The sequence below is a fragment of the Pelophylax lessonae genome, assembly GCF_965119305.1.
Source record: "Pelophylax lessonae genome assembly, chromosome: 1".
Classification (NCBI taxonomy): Eukaryota; Metazoa; Chordata; class Amphibia; order Anura; family Ranidae; genus Pelophylax; species Pelophylax lessonae.
The window spans coordinates 137,282,528-137,292,680 of NC_138768.1; the positions used below are offsets into that span (position 1 = coordinate 137,282,528).

General features: G+C 45.3%; 1 protein-coding gene across 1 annotated transcript in view; it reads right to left on the bottom strand.

The window, feature by feature from the left end:
• TMEM171 (transmembrane protein 171) overlaps positions 1–9,415 on the bottom strand; it is a gene marked incomplete at its 3' end in the record, with an annotated part of 34,502 nt that extends 25,087 nt beyond the window's left edge. Inside the window, exon 1 of the mRNA XM_082243254.1 lies at positions 9,306–9,415. The remainder of the gene's footprint in view (positions 1–9,305) is intronic.
• Positions 9,416–10,153: the final 738 nt, after the last annotated feature.

The following is a 10,153-nucleotide window of genomic DNA, read 5'->3' on the forward strand; positions in this document are numbered from 1 at the left end:
AATCAGCTTCCAATTAAACGTTTTTTAGTTTTTTTTTTTTTTGTTTTTTTTTAAATCAAGCTGATCGATGAACTGCATGCAAAAAACTAAAACAAACATCACCTGATCAGCTTTACATATCCTGAGATCATTGCCCATTTCTAAAATGACCATTATGCGGGAGACGGGCAAGTCAAACCGGGACTTCTGAATTTATACAGAAGAAAGTGTTCATACACTTTGCAATTTTCCACATTTTTTGTCTTGTTACAACCAAAAACGTAATATTTTTTTGGAAATGTATGTGATAGACCAACAAAAAGAGGCACATAATTCTGAAGTGGAAGGAAAATGATAAATGGTTTTCAAAATTTTTTACAAATTAATATGAGAAAAGCGTGGCGTGCATTTGTATTCAGCCCCCCTGAGTCAATACTTTGTAGAACCACCTTTTGCTACAATTACAGCTGCAAGACTTTTTGGGTGTCTCTACCAGCTTTGCACATCTGGAGAGTGAAATGTTTGCCCATTCTTCCTTGCAGATAGTTCAAACTCTGTCAGATTGGATGGAGAGCATCCGTGAACAGCAATTTTTAAGTCTTGCCACAGAGTCTCAATAGAATTTAGGTCTGGACTTTGATTGGGCCATTCTAACACATGAATATTCTTTGATCTAAACCATTCCACTGTAGCTCTGGCTGTATGTTTAGGGTCGGTGTCCTGCTGGAAGGTGAAACCCCGTCTAAGGCTTTCTTCTAAGATTGCCCTGTATTACGCTTCATCCATATTTCAATCAACTCTGACCAACTTCCATGTCCCTGCTGAAGAAAAGCATCCCCACAACATGATGCTGCCACCACCATGTTTCACGGTGGGGATGGTGTGTTCAAAGTGATGTGCAATGTTAGTTTTCCGACACACATAGCGTTTTGCTTTGAGACCATAAAGTTCAGTTTTGGTCTCATCTGACCAGAGCACCTTCTTCCACGTTTGCTGTGTCCCCCACATTGCTTCTTGCAAACTCCTTGGTTTTCTTCACCATCAACACATGCTGTTCCATGCACACACTAACACTGTTGTCTGCCGTCTTGATGAACGATCTCTGGACTGACCTGCAACAGGGCCGGACTGGCCTGCCGGGATAGCGGGAAATTCCCCGGCAGGCCGGCTGCCCTGGGGCTGCTATCGGCTATTGAGCTGTGGGATGTTTTTTTTTTCTCACAAGAGCAGCGGCCGACGGCCGGGTGCCGCCCACTTCATTAGAACTGGTGTCTGGCGGAGTGATATGCTTTGCAGTGCAGCCACGCCTCACTTTGTCAGCTGGCTGAGTCGGGGCTTTCACAGGGCTCCAGTACAGGTGGGCGGAGCTAGAAGAGGTTACACAGACAGCAGTCCCGATCATTGCTTCCTGCCCAGCACATATCTCTCCATGAATGAAGGTCTGAGAGGACAGATGGCAGCCTTCATCTTCTCCCTGCGAGTCCTGACCTTCTCTGCCTTCCACCCTGTACTATGCTGTGTGTAAACCTGCCCTGCATCTTACATTGCAGGTTTACTAAGAGAGAGACACTTTCAGGAATAGGTTAGGGATATACTGGGACATCTGAGATGATTCATAGATGTATTCCACACACACATCTTTTAGAATAAGTTATAGTATGTATATGGAATACATCTATGTATCACCTCAGATGTCTAAGCATATTCCTAACCTATTAGAAAATCGAAGTATAAACAGCACTGAATGTAATTGCATAACAGAGCCAACTATAGGAAAGTATAAGAAAAAAAAAAAAGTCCACCCATGCAGTGTAGGTATGGGGAGGGGGAGAAACGCCTCCCTTATTCCATTTAGCAGATAGCTCCAGTGCTCTCTTCCTCCACACAAAGTCCTGACATCATCACATACAATGCAGGGACATTAACCCTGTATAGTATGATGGGGAGCCTGGAGTGTGACCACAGACAGTACTCTACATAGAAGCTGAAGGGGACAACTCACAGCACTGGAGGAAGCCTAAAGGAGCAAGGAATAAGGTAAAGCTGGCTACACATAGATTGAGATTTGTCTAGTTCAGCAGGGAACAGCTGAATTTCAATCTGAGTGTAGCTCCACCAGTATTCAGGGTGTAACATGTTCTAGTTGCCCCCCTCTCCTCCTCAGGTGCCTGTACCATGTCCGCAGCCCATGACATTTCCTGTACCATGTCCGCAGCCCATGACATTTCCTGTACCATGTCCGCAGCCCATGACATTTCCTGTACCATGTCCGCAGCCCATGACATTTCCTGTACCATGTCCGCAGCCCATGACATTTCCTGTACCATGTCCGCAGCCCATGACATTTCCTATACAATGTCCGCAGCCCATGACATTTCCTATACAATGTCCGCAGCCCATGACATTTCCTATACAATGTCCGCAGCCCATGACATTTCCTATACAATGTCCGCAGCCCATGACATTTCCTATACAATGTCCGCAGCCCATGACATTTCCTATACAATGTCCGCAGCCCATGACCTCTCCTGTATCCTTTCCGTGGTCTCTGACATCTCCTGTACTGTGTCCACAGCCTCTGACCAGCTCCTGTAACATGTCTGTAGCCTCTGACCAGCTCCTATAACATGTCTGTAGCCTCTGACCAGCTCCTGTAACATGTCTGTAGCCTCTGACCAGCTCCTGTAACATGTCCGCAGCCTCTAATGAGCTCCTGTAGCATGTCCGCAGCCTCTAACCATCTCGTCTTATCGTGTCTTCAGTCTCTGAGAGGGAGCCTGGAAAGAAGTTTGCTCTTATATTTATAAAGCCCTATGTGCTTTCATGTCTGTCTTATCTGTATATAATACACTCTTCAAATGTACTTTAAAACTCATGGTTTTCCCTATTATCAACAAGAAAATAATGGCATTATGCTGTTGGGTCGGTATAAAAATGCTATGGGGCTGGTATGAAATTATTTCCAGGGCTGAATTTTATTCTCAGTCCGGTCCTGACCTGCAACATGTGTACAGCCTATCAGTTATAGGACACTTTTGCCACTTACTACTGCATGTAGTACCACCATGCTAGCATCCCTTTTGAGACCTGTAAAATTAAAAGTCCCAGGTGACTTAAATGCCCCACGTAACAACTACTTGTAGCTGCAATTTGTGGCATCATTAAAAGAAACCTGTTATGAGGGAAACACACAGGCTGCCCTTTCTGTACTCGCCCTCTGAAAAGTTGTCTAGAAGTAATGCTTGCTCTCAAGCTTATAAAACTTTAGACCAGCCTTTTTCAACCAGAGTGCTGCGGCACCCCAGGATGCCAACTGAGGTCCCAAGGGGTGGCACTGGCATCCTGGTAGAGAAAGGCAGTCACCTGAACTCCCCGACCCTCAGCCGAACTGTAAATTGGCACTGCGGTCAGACTGTGTTTACACCTAAGAAAGTAAACGCAAAAGGAGTTGTCTTGCACAGTGTGTGCTGTGCTCTCTGCCTCCCTACAGTGCAGTACCTGGCAGGGAGAGTAAAAGGTACAGTACTGCAGATTTTTAAAAAGGCTATCTGTATGTATATGCGCATATATGTGTGTGTGTTTACATGTATGAGGGTTTATATGTGCATGTGCGTACATGTACTTTACTTTTAATCCTGACCCCCTATTTCTGTACGATCAGAACTGCTTGTTTTATGGCTTGTTCATAACATATGCAAAAAAATACTGTTCTTCTGAAAAGCGATCCATGCTCATAGGAATTTGACAGGCAGTGAAGAGGCAATAGGTTGCTTCCTTATCTCCTGTTTTAACCCCCTAAATGCATCATCACTATGCTGCAACTGCATGCAATACACACAGTTCGGGGTGGTTGCAGCACAGTCCCATTCACCTGGAGGTATACTTCCAGCCACAGCATGTGTACACCCCGCAGCTGCAGCCTTTGCAGCTAAAGGGGTGGAGCTATTGGGCGTGTTAACGCAGCTAAAGTGTGTGGATTTACCACCTCAATATAACATGTGAACAAGCACTTCATTCACATCTGTGCAGCTGCGTGCTGCATATAGGGCAGCAAATTAATTTCAGTGGGCTGCCCCACAGGGGAAAAAAAAAATTTCCTTTTATTTTTTTTAAGCTGTGCTGCATCGAAAATGCACCATGTTTACCAACGCGTGGGGGTACCATTAGGAATTAATGACAACCCTGCATGTCTGCTAAAGAGCAGTGTGCTTGTCTAGGCGTCAGGAACACGTGCAAATTGGCGCACATCCTGTGACACGCAGTTACGTGAACAAAGAAAACATTTTAAGATTGAGAACCCTCTAAACCTATTTCCAACCCCTATAAAGGAAGAAAATATAACTTGCGCTAACTACTAAGAAACACAGCAGCAACTTAAATTGTGACAAGCAAAATAGGTAAATGTAAGGGCTAAGTTGCGCTAACGGGTACTAAATCCACAAATAAATGTCAGATAAAGCACACTAATGATAGTCCACAGTAATGACAAGTCCATGTCCAAAATGAGAAAGGCACAGTCCAAAAATGAGTAATTCCAATGGTGGATGGTTAAACCAACATTCAAATCTCCTTACCGGAAAGCAGAATGGAGTTCGCCCAAAAACTATAGTCGAATATAAAACCTCAGCCTTCAGTCAATATGGTCAGAAGTCCTCACATCCACAGGTGATGGTCATATGTAAAGATAAATAGACAATTAATAGCGTAATACTGTTGAAGGCTATTTCATCACCCAGAGGAGTGCACACCGTCACCAGATGGTTAATAGTAGGAAAACCAGTGACCTTAAGTCCCAAATGCTTACCAGATAGTAAAGGTAATGATTGGAAATAGAAGCACCACACAGAGCCCTTTCCCGACACCACTGCCTCTTACCAGATATAAATTAGTGAGAGCCACACAAACTGTCATCCAATCCCCAGAGCCAGTAGCTCTAATGGTCCTTCCAAGTTATGTCAGGCTCTCCCAGAAACATGGGTTAAAACACTCTCTCCAGAAGCCAATCCACGGAGCAGATGTCACCAGGAGAAAAACTCTATTGAGGAGCCTCGCTGGCTATGTTGACAAGATCGCCGGAAGAAGAAATCCCGCTATATAGTTTGTGTGGCTCTCACTAATTTATATCTGGTAAGAGGCAGTGGTGTCGGGAAAGGGCTCTGTGTGGTGCTTCTATTTCCAATTACCTTTACTATCTGGTAAGCATTTGGGACTTAAGGTCACTGGTTTTCCTACTATTAACCATCTGGTGACGGTGTGCACTCCTCTGGGTGATGAAATAGCATTCAACAGTATTACGCTATGGATTGTCTTTTTATCTTTACATATGACCATCACCTGTGGATGTGAGGACTTCTGACCATATTGACTGAAGGCTGAGGTTTTATATTCGACTAGAGTTTTTGGGCGAACTCCATTCTATTTCCAACCCCTCACTGTTAACCACTTCTGGACTGGAAGGATTTGCCCCCTTAATGACCAGGCCATTTTTGCGATTCGGCACTGCGTTACTTTTAACGGACAATTGCGTGGGTGTGCGACATTGACTGACTTCTGACTAGAAGTATTAGTATGTGCAATAATGTTTCTATGATTGATCTGTAGACCATATTATTGGGCTGTATGTTCACTTAAAATCCTTGTCAATAAAGTTTTGCTTAAAAAGAAAAAAAAAAAAAAAATCATTTGCAATGGGGCTGCTCCCACATTGCAAGGGTTAATTGCTCATTTAGGTCAGGGGGCATAAAAAAGATGATCTACTTATCCAATTCTCCATGCTGAAAGAACAGTCCCTGGTAAGGTCTCTCCCCCTCCCATGCTCCAGCAGTCTAAGGTCCTGATGTTTTCAAGACCAATGCAGGGTCCATACCTGCACTTGACACAGGGGATGCCTTGGGACAATCTACTGCCACAGCATGGGGGAGCACCATCTGCCAGGGGAGTAGATTGAACAAGTGGGTGACCCTTGCTGTGCAGGCTCAGCCCTCTATGTCAAGGGAGGATTTTCAAATTTCCCAGAGTTGGCCTTTTATTTTCCAGCAAGTTTCCATGCTGGCTGGTGTTAAAAGTCCTCATTTCCCAAAAGCAGCACGCTTAGGAGATTGCTCTCCTCTTTGACGTGGCAGCCATTTTCTGCAGATTCCTTCAACTCAACTGAGTGCCACATACTTTTTTTGCAGAAGGTGCATGTTCTTTAGTTTTTAAAGGGGAAAGCCCCATCTTTCAGACTGAAATCAAAGCAGTCCTATAATACTTGACAAGTAAAAAATTGAAATTTATATCCCCTTGGTTATACAATCCCAAATACATAGAAAGATGATGTGGGTGAGGGCTGCAGGAGCCATAGGACAATGAACAAATGAGTGAGGGAAAGAAAAAGTGGAAGGAATTGCAGCAGAAATCAGATTTTCCTTTTTAAACCTTGACTACGTTGCTACAGGCAACGAGGGCTAAAAAATAAAAATCGCCCAAAGCAGCAATTGACAACAATGGGTCTTATTTTCAGAGCCTGGTCACACCGAGGTTGGTTTACTAAGACTGGAGAGTGCAGAATCTGGTGCATCTCTGCATAGAAACCAATCAGCTTCCAGATTTTATTGTCAAAGTTTAATTGAACAAGCTGAAGTTAGAAGCAGATTGGCTACCATGCACAGCTGCACCAAATTTTGCATTCTCAAGTTTTAGTAAATTAACCCCCTCATCGATTTGCAACAGCAATACTGACAGGCGTGCATTTCAGCAGTCAGCCCAACACAAATCAACATACTTATGCGAGTTGCGGTGAGCTTCCAAAAAATACAGCATGCACCTTTTTTAGCAGTGCAATGCACATTTGTGCCTTGTTGTCCTGTGCTACAACGCAATGTACTGGGGGTTGTTGGCAATCAGAATAAAAAAAATGACACAGCATCACACTTAAAAGATAATGAAGTGTATGTATGCCCTTACCAAGGACTCCTCTTACTGCCCCCTTTTTGTCCGGTATTGAAAGCGCCGCTCACTCTGTTCAAATAGGTGGGTTCACCACCACCCCGGGTTCACCACCACCCCGGGTTCACACACCCCCCCCCCCCCCCCCGCAACCTGCAAATGTCAAGGGATAAAATGACCTCTCTCAGGAGGCTGCAGGACCTGTATGAAAGCACAGAGCATCTTGACTATGCGGAGTGAGAAGGTGGCTGTGAAGCATCAGAGAGTCACAGCTGGCTTCCCACAGTCAAGATGGAGGTTATAGGGATCCTAAACCCGTTGGAGAGTCCGCTTGAGTGAAGACAGGGCTAGACTTTTGGGCTGGTAAGTATCAGTTTATTAAAAGTCAGCAGCTACAGTAATTGCAGCTGCTGACTTTAATTTTTCTAACAATGACTGTAGTTCCTCAAATAAAAGGTACTCGCTCTTCCTGCTTCCTTGCTGTAGTAACCCGTGTCCTTGCCAGGACTCTGCCAACCTTGACCACTGAAATCCCAGTCTGCAAGCTGCAGCTATCAACCACAGTGGCTCCTGCTTGAACCATTACTGCCAATGGTCACAACCAAAAGCATTAGGGCTTAGTAATGCCAGAGTAGGTTACTCTGCATTGTGATGTGCTGCAGTGCATGTCCATTAGCAAGGTGTGTTAGGGTGCCATAAAGGGTGAATGACACTAGAACAAGCAGCACACCAAGGTTTTGGTGAACGTTACCCGAGTGTAACAGTGTTAACAGAGCCTAATGCCACATCAGTTCTCAGCTGAGCAAACACAGATTGTAAAGGAAGCCTTAGAGGAGATATACAGTATGTGATGTCCCCATGTAGTGTGCACGGTGTAATAAAGTTCTATTCACTGTGGTGGCTTTTCAGTGTGACGGTTCATGTCTCACCCATTGTAATGAAAAAATAAATAAATACTGCATGCATTGCTGTGGTGTCGACTGACATCATTGGAAACAAGGAATTTTGCCTTGTCTAGGCATTGGCAAATTAGCTACCAGCATATTTACTACCAGCATATTTACCATATTTACTACCAGCATATTTAGCTACCAGCATATAGCCCCGTAGTTCTGTGGTAAATCCCTCATATGCTGGATCCAACTATTGTGAAAAACAGCTAACAAGACCCTTTCATTGGAGGCCTTCACAAAGAATACCCCTTACATGGATGCCCATCGCAAAGAATGCCTTACATTAGTAGTCATTGAGCAGAATGCCCCTGACATTAGTAGCCATCGAGAAGAACACCTCTTATATTGGGGTTTATTGCTAAGAATGACCATTGCATTGGTGGACATTGAGAAGAATGCTTCTTTCATTGGTGGTCAATGGGAAGAATACCCATAACCCGATCTTATAGAAATATGCTATGAGATCTTCTCCAAGTAATATGGACATGACTAATCCAATGGAAGTATACTATCAGATCTTCTCTAAGATATGACAATAGCCTGATCCCATGGGAGACCCGGAAGTATCCCATGAGAGAAAAAAAAGAGAGAAAAGAGAAGAGAGAAAAGAGAAGACCTGGAAGGGGAGAGAAAAGAGAAGACCTGGAAGGGGAGAGAAAAGAGAAGAGAGAAGAGAGAGGAGACACCTGGAAGTATCCCATGAGAGAGGAGACACCTGGAAGTATCCCATGAGAGAGGAGACACCTGGAAGTATCCCATGAGAGAGGAGACACCTGGAAGTATCCCAAGAGAGAGGAGACACCTGGAAGTATCCCAAGAGAGAGGAGACACCTGGAAGTATCCCAAGAGAGAGACACCTGGAAGTATCCCAAGAGAGAGACACCTGGAAGTATCCCATGAGAGAGACACCTGGAAGTATCCCATGAGAGAGAGATCTGGAAGTATCCTATGAGAGAGGAGACCCGGAAGTATCCCATGAGAGAGAGAGAGACCTGGAAGTATCCCATGAGAGAGAGAGAGACCTGGAAGTATCCCATGAGAGAGAGACCTGGAAGTATCCCATGAGAGAGAGACCTGGAAGTATCCCATGAGAGAGAGACCTGGAAGTATCCCATGAGAGAGAGACCTGGAAGTATCCCATGAGAGAGAGACCTGGAAGTATCCCATGAGAGAGAGAGAGAGACCTGGAAGTATCCCATGAGAGAGAGAGATCTGGAAGTATCCCATGAGAGAGAGAGATCTGGAATTATCCCATGAGAGACACCTGGAAGTATCCCATGAGAGATCTGAAAGTATCGGAGTTATGGAGAGGTGAATGTAGTGCAGAGCCCCGGTCACCCCTCCAGTGATGAGGGAAGGAGACATGGGATGTCTGTCCTGAAGTAAAGCACAGAAAGTTGCGGGCAGCCTGGGCTCTCTCTCCATCCCCAGTCCTCGTCCTCTCACCTGGACCCAGCACAGTAAGGGAGTCCCTGTCGTAGGAAATGTCCGGACTCCATGGACGGTCCCCGGTGAGCTCCGCACCTTCTCCACAACACCTGATCCCAGCCGAGGCGGGTGTGTGCCGCCTAATCACCCCTCCCCCTCCCCTATGACACCGCCAGGTGTGTGTGTGTGACCGGGGCGGGGCCGCCATGAACACAGGTAGCCCAGGTGTGATAGAGAGGACAGGGCGGCTGTCACTTGTCAGAAGAGTACATTGCGGACAAGTCCGTCCCCTCATACACGGCGCTGTGCGCAGACAACGTTATCTGGGTGTACAGGTGGAGGGGAGGCCGCTGATTGGCTGGAAGATGCGTGCTGATACAAATGTATCTCTCCTGGCGGAAGAGAGATCACGTGATCGGCTCCCGCCTTGACCTTGAGCTTGGTCAGGTTTCAGTCAGAAGGTGTGGGGGTCACTGAGCACAGTGATACTGAGATATGGGGGGACATTACAGTTAAAGACTAGACCTTTAAAACAAAAAAACGGTTTGAATAGATTGGAAAACCTGTCAGGTTTTTACTGCCATTTTTGTCCCCCATAGGGAGATTCATCATCCGCCCCATTTACTATTATCACTGAGAGCGAAAGAAAATCCCACATCTGTGGTTGTTACCAAAACTGGATTTTTTAAAAAATCTGCAGTGGTTCAAAAACCTAAAAGTGTAAAAACCATTAGGTGTACAAAAAACATATGTGTGAAGCACACACAAAACAGTGCACATAAGGGTGTGCTTTGTCCACCCCCAAAGGGGAAGGACCTCTCCCTGATCCCCCAGGAATGCAAGGCTCCTGAAAGGGACACGGATTT